The following is a 24,250-nucleotide window of genomic DNA, read 5'->3' on the forward strand; positions in this document are numbered from 1 at the left end:
TTTACTGCCAACATATTTATTTCCATATTTATTTCCAAAACATAATAACCTGGGATGAAGCAATAAACAAAATTAATCAAAGCCTGATGCTCTGAATTGTAACAAGACACACTCCTGTTGGACACAGAAAACAAAGGCAGATGCTCCCCAAATGTTCAAATACTACAAATCAGTCCTGTCTCCCCTTCCCTTTGCCAAACTGAAAAAAAAAATTGGGTAGTCAGGCCAGACAGTGCTCTCCAGAAGATTGCTATCAGGGGACCAGGAGCACAGTGGAAAACAACCATGGGATCCACGTGGTGTACTTCAGCACTTAAGACATGGCCCTCAACTTCTGCTTCCTATCTAGTTACAGGGCGAGATTAGCTCTGTCAATCCTCAAAGCAATTAAAAAAACTCAGAGAAATATAAACCTGAGTTAAGAGAGTGATGGGAAAGAGAGGAGCTGTCACAGGAGAGAGAGAGAGAGAGAGAGAGAGAGAGAGATTGAGAGAGAGAGAGAGGGAAGGCAGGCAGAAAATCTGTTCAGAGTTGTAGCTACTATTTGTGGGAATTATGGTCCTGGTAGAGTAGAATGTGAGAGAAAGTATTTGTACAAATCCACTGCTTGGCTTGCATGGGAGGTGGAGGAAATACAGCAAAGAGCACAGACAACCCTAAAAACTGCAGGGCAGGAAACAAGATGCTTACAGCATTTTTTGGACAGGCCACCCAGAGAGGCCCTTTTAACAAAAAATTTCTCTTTAAAGGAGCTGACTGCTCCCACATGTAAGGAAGATTTGCATGAGACAGAAGACAGGATGGATTCTGCACAGACTTAAAAGCTGAAATAAAATGAAAGGAAGGGCAAGATCAAGCTGGTGAAGAGAAGGTCACTATCTTGGTTTCAAGAATCCATTATTCTAATGAACTGTAACAGGGAAGTTCTCCTGGTGGAAAAAAATCTCCTTTCCTAAGCACGTACCCCTTATTTTCCTCTCACATTTCTCCTGAAGACTTAACAATGGAAGTCTGTGGACTCATCTGTAATAGATGACAGTAAAGCACTGTTAGAGGCTGGTAGTTGTGTAATATTAATAGTTGGGCAGATGGGACAGTGAGCTACAAACCAGGAAAGAACCTGAGAAAAGAGGTCTGAGCCAAAGAATGTGCCTTGGAGTCCCAGAGTTAAGAAAAAGAAAAAGAAAAAGAAAAAGAAAAAGAAAAAGAAAAAGAAAAAGAAAAAGAAAAAGAAAAAGAAAAAGAAAAAGAAAAAGAAAAAGAAAAAGAAAAAGAAAAAGAAAAAGAAAAAGAAAAAGAAAAAGAAAAAGAAAAAAAAAATGTGGTATGCATCCAGTATAGAGAAAAAAAAAACAAACAAACAAAAAAAAAAAAACACAGAATGGAAAATTTTAGGCTGAGGTTAGACTTTGGCTCTGTTATAAGCAACATAAAACAAGGTCTCTTAAGGGAAAGAATCAAGCAATTTTGACAACATGGATGCCAAAGAATTCTACAAATTATAGCCTGAGATTATGGAGGTGCTGAGTAATGACTTACACAATTATTACCAATAAATTTGCTCTAAGAAATTAACAAGATTGTCCTGCCTAATTAAAACTGTAGGGTAATTATAGACAGGCACAATATATTAGAAGCTGCAAACTCGAATGCGGCAAAATCACCAGAACTGAAACACGGTACTTTTAAAAATTATTGCACCTGGTCTGGACACTTGATTATCAGTTTTGTTCAAAAGAAAATATATGAAAACAAAACTTTCCCTGTAAAATATTGGAAAAACAAGATGTGTCTATGATTCATTCCAGGTTAGATAACTGCAGAACATGTATGAGGGAAAGAAATGGGCCAAATCCTGTTCTCACTGCCTTGTGCAATTATGCTGACTTAATTGAAACCATGAGCAGAACCCAAACCATTAAAATGCTGGGGTGAAACTTCTTATCATATGGCACTGTTGGCCACTAGAGACATTTAACCTAATTACATTAGATTAACACAGTAGATTTCTTCAAGACATATTATTATATAACAACATAAGAAAATGAAGTTGAAGAAATCTGACCATTTTCCCCACGTCTCCATGTTATAAGCAGAATAGTTACCTGTCTCTAATTATGTCGCTTGTTTTCAACCCACTATGGCTCTGTTTGGTGGAATAGACAAATGGAATCTACTGTTTTTTTTGGGGTTTTTTTGGTTTTTTTTTTTGTTTTTTTTTTTTTTTTGATTGAATTTCTAGTGTTAATTAATCATTATTACTTGGAAGATGTTTTGGCCATTGAACAGAACATCCAAGGGCTAATCTTAAACCTGTCCTTGCTTCACTGTTGTTAGATTTTTCTCCTTTTCTTTTTCTTTGCTACATGAATAAATTCCATTTAAATCACAAAGACTAAGAGACAAGCAAGGTCCATATGTTAAGGCTATTTAGGAATCTAGTCCCCCTGAGTTTAATAAGGCTCCTAAACACTGAGGAATTTCTATTTATGGGAAGTTAAGATGGTGAAAACCCATGGTATGAGTTACATTATATAAGCAGATAATAGATGTATGATGCTAACTACAATTTTCAAACTGACTGAGGCATTCATGTTGAAGTCCATTGAAAGTCAGCAAAATTTTGGCTGTAAACCATGATGAAATATATTACCTTTGTTAGCTTAAGCATTGCTTCCTTTCAACAGCACTAACATCTTCATTGCCAAAGTCATTTCTGCAATGGGCATTCAGTTGCTTCGTACACTTTATTCACTAAGTGGCTTGAGTTAACCTGCTTCAAGTGCCTTCTTAGCAGTAAATTGGGACAGTGATTCTGCTCCAGTTTTGCAAAGTGATTTAGGATCTCTCTGATGTAATGCAGCACAGCCAGTTGAGAAATGTTAGTCCTTTAGCCCCAGACTGGGAAGGAACAGGCTTGAAGGACGAACAACAAATTTAGATAATCCTAAAATGACTGTTTTGCCTCAAAGCATTTTCACCCTTTACTGATATGGAGCCAGTGAGGGGTACAGCATCACCATGTGTAATAGTCTCAGTAAACTGGATCTAAGATCCACAGTTTTGCCTCTCCTCCCCTTCTGGATGCTCTACACCTGCTCAGTATGAAAACTAAAATTTAATCCCAGTGGAAGAGAAAGAAAAAAAAATTACCAGAGAATTCCTCAGTTCAAAGGGGGCCAAATGGAGCCAGTGCCATTCTGGAGGAAAGAGCAGACTGGGCTGAAATTCAGTGGAGCCCTTTAAATTATCTGAGGGGGCAAAGAGACTGCACTGCATCTCTGACACAGCTGAGACAGATTACAGCAAAATTAAATTGAGGATTTTAGTGGATATAATTGTTGTTTTTATATATTAATGAATAACAATAATACATGATTCTAAACTCAATACCAGGTTTGACATTTAATCTGAGCACTCATACCATCTATAAATGTTCATAAACGTCACAGGACCCCTACCCTTTGATTGAATTACAATCTAGTATGCAATTTAGGAAACATGGATTAATCTACATAGATTTATATTTCTGCAGGTTACACAGTTACTTGTTGATTTATACCCTTTCCCCCTAAGTGTCCTTTCCATCGAGAATCCAGGAACATACATGCAAATCTTTAATAGGAGAGCAGCTCAAAATCCAGTGACTAGCAACAGATGGAAACTTGGTTCAGTGAAATCTATATTAATTATCATCTGCTTTTTGAAGTCACCTCTGCTAATGGCCAGCAAAATCTTAGTCCTTGTGATACCTTTTATTACCTTCACATTACTTGCTACTACAGCCAGCAATCACCTCACATGTTTCTTGGTTCTTGGCTGTGCAATTAAATCGCCTTTCAATCAGCTTGCTGAGGAATCACGAGATGGAAACCGCTTTAATATTAGGAGTTAATTACAAGAATGCAGAGGAAGGCAGTCAAATGTTATGTTAGCATACCAGAAATTTGACAACACCTTAGCCACAAAATGTCACACGTGAGGTAAGGGGCCACATCAGGAAAAGCAACGTGGCAACATAGAGAGGAAAATGACCTTCAAGTTCTCCCTTTTTTTTTTCTCCCTGTGCTCATGCTACTTGAAGTGACCACCTTCTGTAGCAGTCAAAATATCTGGAGTTTCAGTGACCTGTATTAACAGGCTTCATTGCACATTGGTGTCTGCGTGGGGACCGATAATGACACCAGCAGTGTGTCACAGGCCCATCTAAGAAAAAGCAGTTCAGCAGATCTCGACCTGTGCATGGGCCCAATCCTGCTTCTTTTGAAATCAAGCAAGTCTTTGCAAAAGGCTAACATGGAACATTCCTTTTCTTGCTCTGCCTCTTCACCTCTGTGTGCCCACCAGAAGAGGAAGCTCCACAGCCCAGCCTTTGTCCTCATGGACTCCTTCATTGACACAAGACTGAGGAGAAGGGCTGGCTACTCTTTTTAGGAAGACAGGAAATGAACATCACTCAGTCGAGCTAGTGCTTGGAAAGGTTTGAACTGAGGAGATGGTTTTACATCAGACAGGGAGGAGAAAGCTCATATGGGAGAGGACACTGCAAACACAGCTTGAGAGCACTTATATGGCCATGTATAAACCCTTAGGTGGCAATACTGGAAAATCAAAATAAAATGGTCTTTAGTAAAGGACAAGAAGTTTTTCTATGCACAAGAAAGAATTAAAAAGTCTGTATGCATTGCCACACATATATGTATTTTTGTCATGCATCATGAAAGAATTTGAAAAAAAAATCTACTCAACTACCACTGCATATGCTCTTTTTAATGAAATAAACAGCCAAACTGTGGTTCTGTGAAGAATGCAGTGATGACTTGACAACAATTTTGAATCAAATTTATTGATAATATTTCCATCACTCACTTTCCAAAGACATAGTTTGTTTAGAAGCTATAGTCCACCAAAGATAATAGAATGTTTCTTCTCCTGTTTCCTCTCTCAAATTTGAAGACAGAATGCCTTGCTGTCGCCCTTAATACATACTGCAAAGGAATTATGACACAGCTCAAGTTTACATTTTCTTTCACTAGTGTATTTAATGTCAGTAGTGTATTTAATATCATTGTTAAATTTGGGCTGTTAAGGGTAGTAAAAGGAGACTTTAAAATTTTCTTTTATAATTAAGAATGCCTATAATTTTAGCCTTAACTTTTCCAAATTAACATATATGGACTGGGAAAAACAGACTTTAAATAAGCATTACAATTGCACACACATAAAAATGCTTTTATAAACCAGAAAACTCCATGGACCCACAACTAGGAAACACAAAAGAAAAATCTTGATGGAAAAGATTTTTCAGCACATTCTGCTTGCCAGGAAGTCTGAATAGTATGTTTTGATAAGACAAAAGAAATTAATCCAATCCAAATTTGGACTTTCATGCATATGTAAGCTAATTCAAAAAGACATCAAGCTGACTCATTCCACAGGTAACTCAGCCCAAAATAAGTCCTAACAGCTGTTCTCAGTAAAACAATGAGACAGATGAAATAAGAACAGTAATCTCTTGCATCTACAAACTGAACTCTAATTAACATACATTGGAGGTCTCTTGCTCCCTAAGAAGAACTTCAGTCAAGAAAAGTCTCTATACAAAGCACCTTGGAGGAAAACATCTTTAAAAGAAGAGCAGAAGAGTTCTCTGGAAGCAACAGCACATTACAGCTTCAGCAGCAGCTGCTTTAAGGGGCTCAGGGTAAGGGCAAAGCTAGCAAAAAGTGAGGAGGAAGAAAGGTTAAATATATTCTTGTTTTATAATGTAAATGTAGCATTTTGAGCATGCATCTTGACCTAAAAGATGGACTGGAATAGTACTTCTTTTATCTTTCTGTAACTAACCACTGACTACATCTTTGAGGGATTTGTTACAATGAGTGAAACGAGGGCGTTTTTTGGCAGCCTCCAGCTCAGCCCGCTGGCAGAAGGAGCTGCCCAGCACCACCTCCCAGAGCCACAGCACTGCCCTGCTCCTGCTCCTGCTGCCCACCACCACCCTGGACAAGGAGCTCACTGCTAGGGGACTAATTCTGTGAACAGAATACCTGGGAAAGGGCAGCCACTGCTAAAATAACTCCTAATGCCCCTTTCTGACTGCCCAAGGGGGCTATGCTGCTGGCCAGCTTCACTGCTCTGGTGGTAGCTGCTGCCTGCTTCTGTCTGTAAGCCTTCCCAGGCTCCTGATCCTCTTCTCCCTCATTGTGTGGCTGTGTGTGCTCCCATCAAGAGACTGTGAAGGACCAAAGATGGCACTGGAAAAATAATGATTGCATTAAGACTGGATTGTTCCCACCCAGCATACAGCCTGTTCCCTGTTCACTCTTGCAAAAGAGGGAAAAGAGAAGTCAGCTGTTGACCAGATGAGTTCTCTTTATGGTCCAGAAGCAATCTGGGCATTTTCATTTTATAAAATATTTTGTGTTGGTTTCTCTTGGCACTAAGAACTCAGCTTTTAAACCTTAAACAGTTGAAAACAGAAAACACATCCACTGAACTATACCTAAAGGTTCTGGCTGCCTTTCAGGATCAGACTTTCAAAATGATGTCTTGGCTCTGATTATACTTATAGGTGAATTTTCTGTTCTGAGGGAGTGTGGTTGAAGTGACAGCTCACAAGTTGGATCTGTTGTGTTACACCATAGCCACATCAACTCATGCTCTCCTTATTGCAAGGTGGATAAGCAATGAAGCATCTTTGCTTCCCTGCTTGGAGGTCTGCAGTCCTAGTGCATGGTCCCTTTCCCCTACACCTTCTCAAGTACCTGCCCTGAATTCTGCACTTCCAAAACTGGACTGCACGCATACAATCAAATAATACTAAATTATTTAGGCAAATGACACTTGAGTAACCCAAGTTTTAAACTGAGAAAGCAAGGTACTAGGAACTAAATGCATCTTTATTAATAATAGCAATTAGTGAAGTTGTTATTAATAAGGAGATAATTGCTATACAATCTAGTGATACATACAAATAAGCTACTAATGTGAGGGAGTGACCCTGAAAAATGAGTTTAAGTTACTGGTTGGGAGCTTTCTATTGCTAATTATTATTTGCTTTCTGGGTATTAATGTTCCTTTATCATGAACTGATAAATCCAGTGGTGGTGTGATCACTTCTCTAAATGGTGTCTTTGGATCATACATGGTCCCAAGAGGCATGACACTTCACTGTACGTAATTTATTTCCACAGTGAGATGTGCTTACTTTCCATAATATTTCTTTCATTTAGACATCTGACTAACATTCAATTTGGGACATAAGTACTCTGATATATTATTTTCCCCTGATGGCACTGCAGAGCAGAACTAAAGGGCTCTGGCTGAGTGTACAAGTACTGCAATATCTGGATAACAGGTTGGGCTAGAGTGCTAAATTGGATCGGGAACACTGAGCTGCAAGGGGACTGCAGGGCTGTGCAGGGATCTGGGGGTCTGCCTCATCCATGGCTGGTGGGGCACAAAGGATATGAGCAGAGTGCTGGCAAGCCCTAGGTTGGAGCTACACTGAACTTGATAAATCCAGCTTGCTCTCTTTGGTGAGAGCTGCATGGTTTAGGGCTTGACCATGAGGGTGTTTGTTAAATCAGGAGCATAGTGGCAGCAAGATCATTACGGAAAAGTGTGAGCATGTCAGATCCATTGCCACAATCATTTAAAGAAGCTTGTCAGGATGTTTTCTTGACTGCCTCTCGGTAAAGAAATCCCACCTGAATCTATGAAGACCTATAGGAATATCTTGACTTGACAAGATATATGGAATATCTAACCATAGATGAGAGCAGCAAATCCTTGAAAGATAAGAGAGCATATGGCTTGTGCTCAATTTTAAAAAATTTGTACTGCTTCGAACATGAGCTGTTTTCTTGGGAGAGTACACAACACATGGAACAAGACTAAAAGCATTACAGAAAGATTTCACTTGCCTTTAAACCCCTGCAGACACACTGAAGTCACCAGGGTCATGCAGCTATACATCTGTATGCAGTGTTAAGCCCTCACCATCTACAAAGACAGGTTAAGTATGTGTTTCTTCTGAGATTTCCAGGAGAATCAACTGTTTTTTCCTACAAAGACATAATCAATACTTTGGAATTTATCTTTCATCTGTTTCTTCTCACTTTATGCCTATTAAAATAAATCAAAACTACCTTATAAAGCTCCACTAAAATGGCTTCTGGGAATAATACTCTCCATTTCACATTTGGTATAAGAACAGTGTATTCTGTAGCACGCTGTTACTTCTGTGATGCTGAGTTTCAGGGCAACCAAACTTTTCATTGTATTTTTATATGGAGATGAGTGGATGAAGCGTCAAGAATGCAGTCTCTTACCACAGAATCTGATCCCTCTTATCACCAAACATGATGTTGTTTTATAGGAACCTGTTCCTAATTCTAGGTTTTACTGCCAATATATTCAAGCCACCTCCCCTCTTGAATCCTTGAATCAGTTTAACTTTTATATGCCTCCCTCCCTGACCCTCACCACCAAATAGATGCTGCAGGGAATTTGAGTTGTGCAACAGCAGAGCAGCTTAGATGGAATTTTTCAACAACTCTTCTATCTTAACTAGAGTATCCATTTGATAATATAGATAGAGGATGAGACAGAGTAGTCAATTGAAGCAAATTATTGCAATATGTAATTGAAGGGAAAAGTCAGCCATAATATAAAAGAAGTCACACTGCAAGTACCTAGCACCTTCTCTAGCAGGACTTAGTTTAGAAGTGACACTCTTGTTCCAGTCCTGAATTTCCTCTCCTGAACATTTTGACCTATCTCAGCCTTGTAATTTCATTTGCTGACCCAGTCAACAAGTAGAAATAATACTTATAACAGAACTGTGGGGTATGTTTTGGGGAAGACTGAATTATTTCTCAGATTTTCCAAGCTTCCTAGCTTCCTTAAAAGAGTACAGCTTATCCATATCTATATAGCTCATCCAGAGAGCAACTAATGCGACTTAAAGTTTTGGAATTCAATATACATAATCTCAGGAGTTTTATTTGTAAAAAAACCCAAACAAACCCCCAGTGAGCTGAACATCACCTTTTGCTTTATAGGGGTAATTTTCCTTATTCCCAATTTATGGAATGAAAAGAGAAAAGAAGAAAAGCTAAACTGATCTTGAAGCTGATCAATACTAAGGCAGAACTATGAAACGAATTTACATTTTTTAATGCCCAGTTTAGAACCTGTATCACATCAAATGAGAAGAAAAATCCTCACAGAAACCTAAAAAGCCACCTGCATGCTCCTCTCTGTGAAGAAAATATTTTTGATTGCTGAAGCCAAACAGCAGACACCAAGATTTTACAGTCTCTTACTGGTGAGACATAGTTTGTGCTACTTATCAGCTCTCCTGCAAAGCTAAGTGTCCATTTCACAAAGATGAGACCAAAGCCAAACAACTCCAAGAACTCATCCAAACTCAGTTTACACAGTTCACTGCATCCATTTGGTCCAGAAATGCAAACCCCTCTTCAAGAGTTGGATTTAATATAATAATTATACCATTTTCCCAGTTATCTAAAAATGCAACAGCTTACCATGACCAAATAGAGGTTTATAGGTGAGCCAGTTTAAGAAGAAATACAATGAAATGGCTTTGTAGTCTAAGAACATGTCACTTGTATAGATGGACCCTATCTCATAAGTGACTGCAGAGTTATACTCAGGGTTAGTTTGGGAGATGGGTTGGTGGGGGAGGAAAGATCCCGATCCAATGGATACTGCACAGCATGAGAGCAATGCTACCTTCATTTTGCAACCCATTATTTTCATATGAATATGAATCAGAGAGATAAACGATATCAATTTCTTCATAGCTGACTTGTTACAGAATATTGTTTGAGTCTTCACTAATGACTCTTTCAGGTTGGCTATTACTGTGATTAGGAGTTGGGAGGATAGAGGTCTGAGACCTTTCAAAGGAAACATTTTGTTCAGAACTGTTACAAAAAAATAAAGTCAGCATTACAGTAACTTTAACGACCTAACCAGGACAATGGTCTGTTCATGTACACAGTGCTTTTGCTATTTTAAATAAGGGAGATAAAGTTCATGTAACATGGGAAGCTGAGATGCACAGCTATTCAGTCTGGGGATCAGAAATCTGTCAGCTTGAGAAATATGAGCATCTGGAAATGCCCTGGACAAGGAAGGAAGGTGAAATTGTTTGCAGTTGAAAAACAAACAAACAAACAAATCACTTAAAATTATTAATTGGTGAATCTGAGAAGCTTCAATAGCCTTGAAAGGCTACTGAGATAGATTTTGGGTTTAGGCTAAAGCAGGCTATTTGGGTTTATTTTGGGTTTATGCTATTCTGCACTGATAATTACCTCAGAAAGTCTGGTGTCTGTGCCCATCACCGAGGTTGGCATAAAATGTTCTACTGGCTTTACTGAGTGTGAAATAAAGAAGTAGTGCTACACCATGTTCATTTTTAGCAAAGGCAGATAAAAAGCATTCCTTAAAGACAAACACAGGTTTTGTGGGATCTGATTCCCGTCCAGGCTCCTATCTGCTTTAGCCACAAAATTTTAGGTTTCTTTATTGTGAAAAACTGATATTAAAATAACTCACTTAGAAAGTAAACTGTGAGAGAATGCATTTTAAAATAAAGCATCCTTTTCTTTCATTATCAGCTTTATAATTTATCAGCTCCAGTTTTAATCACCAGCATCTAGCTGGCAGGATCAGAACTACCAGTGTCTGTCCAGACCCCTTTAAAATCTCCAATAGTGCAAGGTATCTGGCAGAGGTATCACCAGACTGTGGTGACCTTCACTGGAGGATTTTGAGTAAACCATGTATTTGAGAAAAATTAGAGAATTTTGTTATTCAAAGCAAAAAATACTGAGAAATGTCTTATGTGTTCAGAGCTTTTTAATGCAAGCCTATCAACAGACCAACCTACACACTTTAAGAATTAAGACCATGTCTTTATCCTAAAAGAGCCTTAAAGAAAAGTTAAGGACTATACCACAGAGAAAACTCATTTACTAAGAGAGTTAGACTGTGTTCCCTAAAAATATGTTTTCCTGGGGACAGGAAAAAGACATAACATATAACCAGAGAGATGATCACTGTTTCCTAGCTTCAAAGAAGGGAAAACCATGTGAGCAAACAACATCTCCCATGTACACCACACAAACATGATCACTGGAAAGGGCTTAATGGAATCAGCTTGTCAAAATGATGAAGCTGAAAAACCTTTTACAGATTGTGTCCATGATGAAAACTTTACGATAATGTACATAGTGCAGAGTCGTTTTCGTCGCGGCAAAAAGGAAGGAATATCATTAATTTAGACACTAAGTGTAAGGTTCAGCTGAAAATCTCCATGGGATAAATTTCAGAAATACAGCCTTGACCAGACAAATGGAGCCAGGCAAGTCCCAGTTCTTGTTAGAAGTTATCGAAAGTGCTATTGAGTTTTTAAAGTCTGTCATCTCTGGTAGATGATAAGAAAAGGGTTGGGCTGTTTTCTTCAGATCTACAAGCATCTGGCTACAGTCTTGCTGGGCCATATACATGATTGGAATCGAAAATGAGCTCTTTTAAAAGTGCTTCTTAAAGGGACCCTATTCATACACAGTACTTTCTCCCCAAATCTTTTATGGGAAAAAAGCTCATTACGGTCACACAGACAAATGCTGTATAATCTTTCACCCTGTCCACTAGCAATGTGTTCAATCCAATTTACAGCACTTCCCGCTATTCTACTTCTGGACTCCCCACACAGCTCTCCTAAATGCATACCCATCCTGACCCACTGCTCCCCACCTGCTGCTCTTTCAATTTCAGGCTTCCCTGGAGCACTGACTGCCATTCATGTCTAATAGCAAGGTGGAGTAACTTGATTATACAAGTCTGAAAAGTGAAATTTCTGAGCTTTTTTTAGACACAGAAACACCATAATTAAGACACATATTACTGTATGTTGGAATGCTCTGGATAGGGATGACAATGGCCTTCACTTCAGGAAATGTCATTTTGTACCCATGACAAAATATATTCATCTGAAAAACAAAACTTTTTGATTGAAGTTCCTTTAAACTGTTTCTCAGCTTGCTGACAGATCTATCCCTTCTTTTTGCATCCATGTCAGCACTAAGGAAAGTAAGGGCTGGCAATTAGTAGAGAGAAATTTTCAAGGATTCATTTACCTGGCAAATTAATACCCTTATCTGCCTTTGGAAAATCCACCTGTAGATTGCAATTTTTTTCCCCCAATAAAACCTATTTTTTTATCTGCGTTGGGCAACGCTGCTCACTAAGCACACGCAATGTGCTTCAAGTACTTGATATTTGGAGTAGGGGTGCATAGGTGGCATCAAGCAGTGCAATTGACCACATGACACAACTAATGTACAGCACTGTTTTGCATCCTGACAGAATTAATGTTAAACCTTGAGCCCTCAAACCATGTTCTCAAACTCATGCTTAAATTCAAATGTGTGAATGAAATGGGATTCAAGGATATAATTAAAATTCAACCTTTACTTCAGGATCCATTTAACAGAAATGGACTTATGCATGTGTTTAAAAGGTCTGCCTTGTAAAGACATTTATTGGGGTGAAGTAAGAATCGGGAAGAAGAGATGAAGACATCATTATGATGTTAGGTACACACAGGATTAGAGAGGAAAAAAAATGCTACTATGAAATTACAGAAGATGGTGACTTCTTTTAGAAGACAGAAAGCATTTTTTATGCAATTCTAAATTTACTGGTACTCTATAGCTTCCTGGTTAGGGACACAGTTAAGATTTTCTCTCACTGTTTTTCCTTATGCTAGTCCATCACCACTTGGAGAAGGTCAAGCCAGCTCCTGGGCTGATTCCTTTACCTGCACAAGGCGGGTGAGAAGCATGTGCAAAAAGCCATCTCTCACAGCACTTACCACTTACAGGGTGAAAGTGAGATGCTGATAGTTCCTTACCTGAAAGTGTACCAACAACTGATTTTTCAAGCCTGTCTGCTTGAATGTTTGGCCAAAGCAAACACACAAAGGGTGTGACTGGATCTGCAGCAAACTCATTTGGAAAAGTAAGCAAATACTCCTGGACTTTTTGCCTGCGCATGCATTAATGTCCACACAATTGTTATTTTATTAAGCATAAGAGGCCTTTCTGGTTGACACTGGTTGTGAACCAGAGCATCAGTCTCATCCCAAGGAAATATGCCCATCTGCCAGCTTCTCTCATCTGTCAATATGCCCGTGCACAGGATAGGAGCAGGGGTGACTCAGAAGGACTGAGCGGGACTGACAATAGGGCTTGCATCAAAGGTAGTATTTCCCTGTCTCTCCGAAATGCAGATATTTTACAAGCCTTTCTCCCTGAAGGAATTAGGATTAGACTTCAAAGCAGCAGAACAAAACAGAGTCATACAGGCACACAATTATTGGACTAAGTCCATGGACAATGATACCAAGGGGTTTAACGTTCATGAGATCTTTTCAGGCTGTTGCAGTGTCCTTTCTGTTCTGAGAGCTCCTGCCAGAGAAAGCCTCCAAGCCCTCTGGTAGCCACTGCATTGGCTGCCGTGACAGCGCCGTGTGTCCCCAGCCTCACCGGTGCTATCGTATTCCCACTAGAAAGATTCAGTCTGCATCTTTCATGTTTCTTAATAAAGGAAAGGATTACAAGGCACTAAGAGTATCAGACTTAACCCCACCAGGTCTTCGTTCACCCCAGTTCTCTTCTTCCAAGCTGCTCATTACAACAACTCTAAATTAATTTATCTTAGGTAAACAGCACAGAAATATTATAAACAGAAGCAACTCCTCTTAAACTTGCAATACATTTTTTTTCTTTTACATTCTTTACAAATAGAAGTGGGAAAAAATAATATATGTACATAACAGCAAATGTTCTCTCACTATTTTTCCTTTTTCTGGTTTTTAAACTGTTTTTATCTTATATAAACAGTGGTGATGGAACTATAAACACCATTATTCCACCTCCATGTTAATACTCTTATTATCTTGCATAAACAGAAGTGAATGAATATGTACATGACACCAATCAATCCTTAAGAAAAAAAAAGGAGCGAGAAGTTTTTATCTTTTATAAACAGCGGAGGAAGAACTTAATGAATTCAAAATGTAGTTTTCCTGTTTATATTATTATGATCCGAAAGTAGAAACCAAATGATGTATATTCAACATCGTGCAAGCAGCCAGTTATGAAATACTTTCTGCTGACTTCAAGAGTAAACGCAGCACCAGTGAAATCTGCAGGTCCAAGGGGTTTGAAAATTTGTGGTCTGGCTTGAATGACAGAGCAGGGAATGTGTTGTCTTCTCCTATGATACTTTTCTGAAGTTCTTCAGCCCCTTCCCTGAAGGGCCACCCATGATAAAATGAGATAGCTCAGTCTCCATGATGAACCTTTAGTACTTGGTCTTTCGGGTGAGTTTGCCAGATATAGGGAGGTAATTAACACAGATGTGTTTGTGTAATGTGGACACCTGCCACTAGAAACTGGGCTCAGACCCCTAAGTCATTTCACAGAGGCCACCCAACAGCAGCTCAACAGCAATGACTTTGGGGCATGATTGACCTAGGTCAGATTTAAACATGTAACTTCAAGCTGATGGGCTCCATATGTCAGTACTAATCCCCATAACCACCCACGCCTTCTGCTTTCTTATTTTTGGTGTGCTTTTTTTCTGGCTGGTCTTCTAAAGCCCATCTCCGAGCCTGAAAGATTCTTCCCTCTACCTCATACATCTGCCTTAACCAGGATGAAGTATAGTTGAAAATTTTTCCCCTTTACCACAATTTTCTCTAGTGGATCCTCCTTTCCTTTGCTTTAGTCACCCAGAGTCTACCTCTTTCTCATCCTAAATTGTCAGCAATGGCAGCTGGGTTTCCCATAGAGGAGGAGTAGAGGAGATTTTTTTTCCTAGGGCCTGTCCGTTTTCAAAAAAGGGGAGGCTCTTCTCTGCTGTTGTCCTTTGTAAAAGCAACATGTATTTTGTTTCAGTCAATCTGGCCATAAACACAAGCTGGGATCCCCTGCATAGCTAGGTACAACTGCCAGACCAGGTAGTCAGCCTTGCATTTCTTTCAAAACCATTTGCTCTGAGGTTCCAAGACTGAACACAACTTTAACTTTTATCCTGCTTTCCCATCCCGAGTAAAGCTGAGATCCATGCACATGAAGACAAGATCACTTGAAAAATTAGGACCCAATTCTGTTGTACAGATTTTAACAGGATGCATGGTCTGAACCACCTGCTAGAAAGTCTCTTCTATGGGTTACTGTATGTACTAAGAAGATCACAAGGAAAAACTTCTGTAAGAAAATACAGAAAATTCAAGATATTTGGGCCAATCAGGGAATGCAGATCCCCCCTGTTCTATGAACTGGAAGAAAGAATTTTGCTTGGTGGCAATCTACTTTGCTGCACCTCAGACTATTAAAAAAATATTCCTTAAAATTATAATTGCTCAGATAATCATGATGCACTGATCAGGAACATAGAAACAGTGTTGTCCCATCTGGTTTCCTTCCTTTCTTTTTGTTTATTTTCTTACAAATATTTCTATATTTGTACATACTCTGAGACCCATGTAGTGACCCTTCTGCTTGCTATTAGAGAAGACCTGTGAGATTCACAGTTCCGTCAGCAGGATCCATGTCTAAATTTTCCCTCCTCACAGGCATGTTAAGTCTGCATTTTGCAGCCTCTGTCTAAAAAGACTTTTTCAAGCACCAAATTAAACACACAGAGAGAAGTAAGGCCTTTCAGAGGAGGGTAGCCAGAAATAGAAGAAAAAACCCATATTTCACCATTTGTTTTGAAAACAACAAAAATGATTAAAACATATTATAAATGAAACCAAACTAAGAAAAAAACATATCTTACCATATGAACAAATTCCCTGCCAAGTTCCATTTTTAAATCAAAGCCATTTTAGGCTCATATGTCGAAGAAGAGTCTTAAACTAACAAACTTATGTAATGGATTTTAAAAATCTGCACAGACGTGCTTAACTGAAATTGCCAAATCTGTTCGGACTACATGAGGAGAGGAGGAGGAAAGAATGAGAAGGACGTAAAAAGGTTTGGGATTCATCTGTGCAACTGCCCCCAAGCTGAGACTCCCTTTGAAGCTGGTTCCAGCTTTCAAGGAGCCAAAAATGATGACTCACTCCAATTTAGTTTCTCCCCCTGCCCCCTTTCAGTAGATCTCAACATTTGGGACAAATACAAACGGACTTCCACCATAATAAAAATTATGAATTTACATGTAGATAGCAAAGGGAGAGAAAGAGAAGAGGTGAGTGAGAAGTAAAATACAAATCCACAAAGACGCTCAAATAAGAAGTAACAAAGGTTAGGGAGCTTTTGGGGTTGGCAGAAAAATGTAGACTGTAAACCAGGACAGAGATGAATTGAGACTAGTAAGCAAGTAGCATGAAAAGAAAAATGTGAACATCAATTAAATACTTGTATATCTAATCCATCTTTTGGATAGGTCTTTTCACCAAAGAAATACCAGGTTTTGCTTTAATGAAGAGGCTATCATTGCATTCTTCTAGGCAAGTATAAGAAAATATAAATGGTAAGAGAAAGCATTACTCAGCTTCTTATGTAGCAACTGGAAAGGTAAAACTATCCTGATACTCCAACCCCATGCAACAACAGTTACACAACTTCTGTGACCTTCCCTCTGGGAAGAATTGAGATGTGAGACCTGCCTTGTACCTGTTCCTTTGAAATTCTCCAAAGTGAACAGCCTCTGATCTACTCAGAGGTGCACCTGCTTCCCTCTTCATGCCAAATTTTGGGTGGCCAGGAAGGCCTGCTTACCCTCTCTTGGACTGCCCAAGCGACCTTCCAAGTCTTCCTAAGAGTCGTTTGCATTCCTTCATCTGACATCTGCCAAGGTCAGCTATTAGCAGACCTCTTTCCTTCCCCTTCACCAGACTCCCCAACTAAATTTTGTTGCTTTAGGATTTCAGCATTAGCAGTAACAACAAAATTACATCTGCATTGATGACTGCACAGCCTTGCTTCCCTGGCACGATTCTGCACTTGCTTTCTGGTGTTCAGACAAGATTGTGTCTGGATCCAGGCTTAAAAACCCCTTCAAAGCTCACAGCTTGTGAGGGGGTTCAGGGGCACTGTCCTGATTTAAGCCTCCCTCTGTACTAATCTGACAAGAATGCTGTGAAGACCAAAGGGTAAAGAGTTATAATTGCTTAGTATCATAATCATAGGAGAGCAAAGGAAATTCTGCTGCTTTTTAAAAATTAAAAATGTGTTCAAGTTCAAGAATGTTCCTATGTTAAATTTATACAGAAAAATAATCTTAGCTCATAATGATGAACAATGACTTAACAGGAAAAATAAATCATAGCCATAAGGCAAGTTCCAGGATTGTACAGTCACTAGAAGATATAAAATATATGAAAAGTTACAATAGGGCCACAATAAAATATCCACATTTGGTGGCCTAAATCACTCTCTCTATTAACTCCTGTACAACCCAGGCATGTGCAGATGTTTCTTCCAGTCACACTTCTACAACCCCGAGGCCTAAGAAACACACTATCAGTGGTGCAGTCTCTACTCCACCGCCTTCCGTGAAGAGCATGGGTGTTCTAGGGAGAATTCACCTGACTGGGACAAAGGAGTTCAGAAATCATCTCAGGAATGCTCATTACAATGGGATTTGCAGACTGTTTATACAGGTACATGCAGCACTCTTCTTCAGATTCCTGGTTTGGATTGATGTCCCTTGATGTGAGGCACTGAAGATCTGGGTTCCAGGTAGCCTGTCTCTCCCAATGGCACAGAACCGCTGCCACTTGCTGCCAAGTGTATGTGATATTTTAAGTCTCATTTCCCCAAAAGAAAAGGCTGGATCAAGAGTTTCTTGGAAGGTCCCAACAGTAAGTGGCCATCAGCTCAGACTGACGAAGGTCTAATCTGAGTTTCAGTATTGCTTTGTGCCCATAGCTTTAACCTAGGAATTACCAAGTGACATTAAGGTTGGACTCGATGATCTTGGAGGTCTTTTCCCACCCTAATGATCCTGTGATATGCCTTCATCATCATCCCCAAAGGGAGGAGTTGCACCAGGTGAGTCTGGCCACTGATCCTGACCAAACCTTTAAAACAGACTGGGAACCCCCAGGGCAAGTGTCAGTGAAGCAAATACCCATGCTAAATCAACCCATCCTCACGGTCTTCCACAGCAGGAAACACATCCTTTGGTAAGTCATTATTTACTTCCCTAACCTATAAACACTGTGCTTCAGATTAAGCACCCTGAGACTTGTTCAATACCAAAAGAAGATGAATATTTGAGATATAATATACAATAAAATACCAGCAAGACAAGAGACTGAAATACACCTTCATGTACACTTCCAGTTGTATAGCTGTATGAAATCTTCTATGTTGTGTAAGTAAAGGATGACTTTTGTTTAAAAGGTCTTAGATGACTGATTTTAGAAGGTCCTAATGCTTTTGGCTTTTACCAGCTTCCCAGAAAGTTGTGAGTGCTCAGCACCTTATCATAATGATATGGAAGGCATCATGCATATTTGGATCTTCCAAATTTTAGTTAAAAAAAAAAAAAAAAAAAGTTGCTTCAATAAACCAAAAGTACAGCTCCCTTACCTTTTCTGCATGGGTAGAAGTGTCTTTCTAGGTAGAAGACCAAGGCTGTGTTAGGAAAATGAGTAATTTCCAGCTGGGGTAATGTTAAAAAAAAAATCATCAAGGGAGTGATATTTTTTCCTTTCTCATATTGGTATTTGCTGCCAGATATGGGAAAACTGTGACTCAAATCTGTAAATGCTTCTGAAAACATGATGGCTTGCAATAGAATGTGCAAGCCCTTACTTAAAACCACCTCTTTAAAAAGAAGTAGAAAAGGAAGGATGATCTAGGGTCTAGGAAGGATGATCTAGGGGCTAGTGAGGCTTTACAGAACTATCACAAAATTCCACCAGCCCTGTGGTCAATGGCTACTCCAGAGCAGTTAGCCTACCACAGCTGCCTGGCACCACTGGCCTGATAGGTCAGTGATGAGCAACAGCAGAAAGAAAAGATCTTTTAAGCCCTCCATCCTGCCAACAACCTGTCAAACCCCAAACTCCCCACATTCCTGCACCCTAGAGAAAACCAAGATTATGTAAGACTAGTTTAGAACAAACTGCTAAGAAACAAGAACTTGGGCAATTTTCTCTGAAATCAGGGTGACCCATAGTTAATGCCAGGGCAAGTAAGTTTGTGTGAACACTTCTGACCAGTTGGAGGAGAACTTGGTTTTCCACAGGGTTGAAAAAGCATGAAAAAACATAGCAGGACAGAATTAAAATGCACCACCACACTACAGTGACTCTGTGTTCTTTTAATGGGCCCATTCCTTCAACAGATGTTTGAGCAGTGGGCTGCAGCCTGCTGCAGCTGAACCCACAGAAAATGGACATGTGCATTGTTCAGTTTTTGGAAAGTACTCTGTGGCCTTTTAGAGTTACAGTACAAATGCAAGCCATACCTGATCCCAGCTCCCAGGAATGATTAAGAGCCAGTGCCAGCATCTATCCCACTTCTGATTTACAGCTCTTGTCCATATAAATACAACTGTCCTTTTCTGTCATGGGGAAGGGTGAACTGCTTTACAAAAAAATGCAAACCAGCCTGATCTGTTACCCAGAACACTGCTGAGTAACTAATCCTTTAAACATGCCAGTTTGGGAGGGAACAATAAAGGCAACAGGCATTTTCTTCTGGGAAGTCTTGCATATTTGGACTCTGAATCTTCTTCAAACTTTAAAAATGCTGATGGAATTTCTGAGCTCGTTATTACTAAATACATGAAACGAACTTTTGAAAAGACTTTGTTTAGACATACAATGCATTTTGCTAAACCTAGTATACTAAGGGACAAAAATACCCTGTTAAACACAGTTCTTAAATAACTTATAGTCTATTTTTGAAAATATAAATATTCAAAGAAATTCCTACAATTTTGGATACTTAGCTAAACTGAACTTCCTGAATTTAAGCCATAAGTACTCAAAGGTGACACAGGCAGAAAACAGATAAAGATTCTGGAGCTATCCGCAGAAAAGCTGGTCCCATCAGTCAGCTTTGCCTTGGCTTTCAAGAAGCATCATTAAATTTGGGATTTCATTCTCTGCTCTGATACCCACTCCATTGTATAATTTAGTTGTTTTCTGTCTCAGTTTTTCCTTGGCACTAGGGAATAAATTCAGTTGTAAAATAAACTGTTGTTTTAAAATGACAATATGTGACTGTGACAAGAAAAAGACCTGGATCCCTACAACACAGTTCAAAGAGGGTAGAAGACCCAAGTGCCATCAGGCCTAAGACAGTCACTATCTTAGATGCTGAGAGCCATAGCATAAAGGTTGTTCTTTGAATGAGCTTGCTTACAACTTCTGTTCACATTTCTGAGAACCAGGAATCCTTGAAAAAGGAAAAACAGAGAAAATAAGGGCTCTGAAGGGAGCTTACAGAAATCTTGTTTCCTGTAGCTCTCCTGCTGGCCACTGAAGTTTAAATGTTTTCAGCCAAACCTTTAAAAATACTTACACATTGTGGATGTCCTCAAGGCCTTTTGTCCTTTTTATATCTGATACCAAGACAGATATACTGCAATAGGTACAGAACACCAGATCAGCATTCTTGCTGAGCAGATGGAGCACAGATGGAGGATGCACCTGACCTCAATGCTACAGCAAAAAGAATTGGTATGACTTAGTATCAGTCCTAAGCATTGAGATGTCAAATGTTGCTGCCATGCAGCTCTCTATCCACCACTGCTACAATGCTGCCTGAAATGCTCACAAAGCAGATTTTTAAGCGCTATGGCTCAAAATTCAAGGTAATAAAACCATAAGTGGTTATGATTTTCTTGAAAATGTTTGGTAATAAACTGGTACAGTTCAGGGCTTGTTGCTTCAAAAGAATGTCAGATGTTTGTAGAGTTGGGATAGAGCTTGGGCAGCTTGGGCAGGTAGGTTTGCTTATCCAACCAGTGCAAGCTGTCTGCACTCAGGAGTCAAAATATACTCAGCTTTTCTGTCCACCTGAAGTGAATCTCTCCCCTTTTGACCCTAGTGCCACAGCAGAAACTGTACAGCCAGAGGAATCTGGGCTTTCTTTCCCCTCTCCCCTCCCTCTCTCCCTCCCTCCCCTGCATATGGCTCAAGACTCTGGGCTCATTCTATTCATCTTTTTAGGTACTTGCATTGCCCAAACTTCTCAATTTTGGCAACAAATATTTTGAAAGTACCCTTTATAAATTAGAGAGATGTATGTACATGTGGGAAACGTTGGTACAGAAAAACTAAGCCTGAGGTTTGCAATGATATTTTGATTCCTGTTTCCTAGGAATTCAAACAAACTTTATCACCCACTTCATCTGCTAAGAAGAGTAGAAGCTCAATTACCTGAATATCATGCAAAAACACTAGTAAGTATCTGGCCAGTAAAAGACTCAGATTATGTAGGCATTTTCATTGCAATAAATAGGCTATAAAGGAAACAGCCCAACTTGAGATAAATGGAAATTATTCTGTATCCTAAACCAAAACAAAAATGACTGAACTTGAATCTTTAAGTGGTGCTTGGACTCCAATCTGCATATTCCGCAGTGCAAGCACAGGCCTCAGTGTCATTTCCACTATCACTTTCTTGTTTTCCTCTCTCTGCACCACATACCAGACGACGGAACATATCATGAAACTGAGTATCATCTGGGTGCATACAACTAGGACGACTTGAGATTTTTCCAATAGAACATATGGCCATTGGAAGATGCCGATTTATCAAAAGTGAAGCACTGAAAATACAACAATTTTAATGAAATTTTGTTTAGGGAAAGAAAATTGAATGATCTGCTACAATCAAGTCAATATTGCATCTCAATATTGCACCTTCTAGAGGGTTTTTTATTCAGATGGAATTGCACAATAGAAATTCAAAATAAAAGTAGAAGTCAGAACAAATGTAGGAAGTTTGTAATGGACTATCAATTAATTTTTTGGAGCAAAACCAGGGGCACTTATGCCAGAAAAGGAAGAAAACACACACCAACCCTCCCTCCCCCTGAACCAACCCACAGAATCCTACAGTGCTCTGAAAACCTGAAAATTAATTCTCTCTGTTCACCTCTCGTTCTGTGAACATGATATAAGAAATAAAAATCAGTCCAGCTTTGTTATGCAGATAAGAGCGGGATACTTGGAGACAGGTCTGTATTTCCTAAATGCCACGGAGCTGCAATGTTTCAGACCATCTTGGGAGTGGTAAGTGGAGGAAATAACAGGGAGGAAATACTGTGGCTTACAGGATCTGCTGCCTAAATGCTCCCTATATAAACTTAAGCACTATCAGTGAAGTCTATTGAAGTCCAAGGGCTGCAATGATTTCTGCAGTAGCATCAGTGTGTCTGTGGGCTGGGACAACAAGGTCCCTTGCAGGAGGTGATAAATGGGCAAAGGTTGCACAGTCCCTCTGACCTTCTGACTGACACTACAAGACTGGGTCTGCAAAAAAGTCTTGTCTGAAGCACACAATCAGAGGATGAGACTGCCTCCTGATGCAGATTTCAGCATGGCCCAGGCTGTGATGTGCTGCTGTGGGTCAGGGCCAGCTGGGTCTATGCTTCCCAAAGCACTGCTACTGAGCCCCTGGCTCTATGCAGAGTTAGCACAAGGATCAAGGTAAGTATTCCCAAGCATGGAAGCATAGCAAATCCCATAGAGCAATATAACCTGAGGTTAAACTCCCCTAACTAACTCTCAAATCTCTGTCCTTATAATGTGCTAAGCCTCCAGGCCTGCATTTGTCTAAGCAGTATGGCTCTTCGGGAGGAAACATTGCGTTCTGCTCTGACTCCATGGGGGACAGAACCACCATTCCCACAGCAATCAGAAAATGAGAGATGTATGAGGACATAGCTCAGGCCTGAGAAAACCTTGCCCTAATTGCTGATTACTAAAGTACCATAATGTGCTAGAGAAGAAAGGATTCCTGAGAACATCAGGACAGGACATTAGCAGATTAATATTAATCTCTGGAGTTCCAGATTCATTTCCTGTCCATGCTAATGTCCTTTTGATTACTGCAGAAAACAATCACACAAAAAAGTTCAATTACAAACATGAGAAGAGACTTAAAATATTAATATTTTTGAAGCTTTTAACCAAATATGTGTAATTAAATGAAAACCTAGGCTAATGCAATGTTAAAGTAGAGATTTTAATTGTGCAAAGGTCACGGAGTTTAGCATAAAAGTTCATCAGTACATTTAATCTTGTTGGGCCAAATTCTGCTCTCAATTACACTGGCATAAACTTATGATACCTTTATTAAGTAAAGGTTGCTATATTTTCATGCTACATCAGTGTGCATAAACATTAGAACTTTCTCACAATGTATGCAACACACAAAGCATTACATGTATACTAAAAGGGACACTGTAGACGTGAGACAAAGCATAGTTGCATTTAATTACATTGTCTATGCAGAAGTACAATGAAAAAAAAAAAAAGAAGGAGAAAAGCACTGCCTTTTCAATTGCACAATACTTTATCACTTGTCAAATTATTGTACATTGTCCAGGACAGCATGATGAAACACTGTATCCAATGACTGCAATACAACAGAAGTATATTCAGTGTAATGTTGCACAAGCAATATCTGAATCTTCACACTGAGTTAGCATCATTGCACAACTAAAGACCTATATTCAAAAGACAGCCTCATTTTGTCTATCTATCCTTGCCCTGTGTAGTCAGACTTGCATATGCAGGGCCAGCTATCCACCAGAACCACAAGGGACTGAGCTGTTGTTTTCCTGCAGAGAACAATGTGCTGAACTCCAAAAGCTTTTCAACCCATAAATAGTCCTGTTTGTGAGCTCTGCAGCAAACAAGTGTGCTTGCCTGCACAAAACTGCATGTGAACAAACCTTGCTTGAAGCCCATCTAAAAATCTGGTATAAAACGTCCTCATTCTCTTTTAAAAGACAACATAATTTAAAACAGGAGAAAACAGAATAATAATGTACTTTATTGGAATAAGTAGGTCATCAAAAAATAAATGCGCCTACGTTTATTGGAACGTCTAGTCCTCATAAGTGGCTTAATGGATTTCTTTCAACCTTACTGAAACATTATTCACCTCTGAGCTTAGAACAAGCTTGAGAAATTTCAGCCAAAAAGGTACTTGTTTCA

General features: G+C 39.4%; 1 protein-coding gene across 21 annotated transcripts in view; it reads right to left on the reverse strand.

The window, feature by feature from the left end:
• Positions 1 to 24,250, reverse strand: part of ZBTB20 (zinc finger and BTB domain containing 20) — a 501,814-nt gene that overhangs the window by 143,399 nt on the left and 334,165 nt on the right. The window lies entirely within an intron of this gene.

This window comes from Taeniopygia guttata, chromosome 1, assembly GCF_048771995.1.
Source record: "Taeniopygia guttata chromosome 1, bTaeGut7.mat, whole genome shotgun sequence".
NCBI classification, from domain to species: domain Eukaryota; kingdom Metazoa; phylum Chordata; class Aves; order Passeriformes; family Estrildidae; genus Taeniopygia; species Taeniopygia guttata.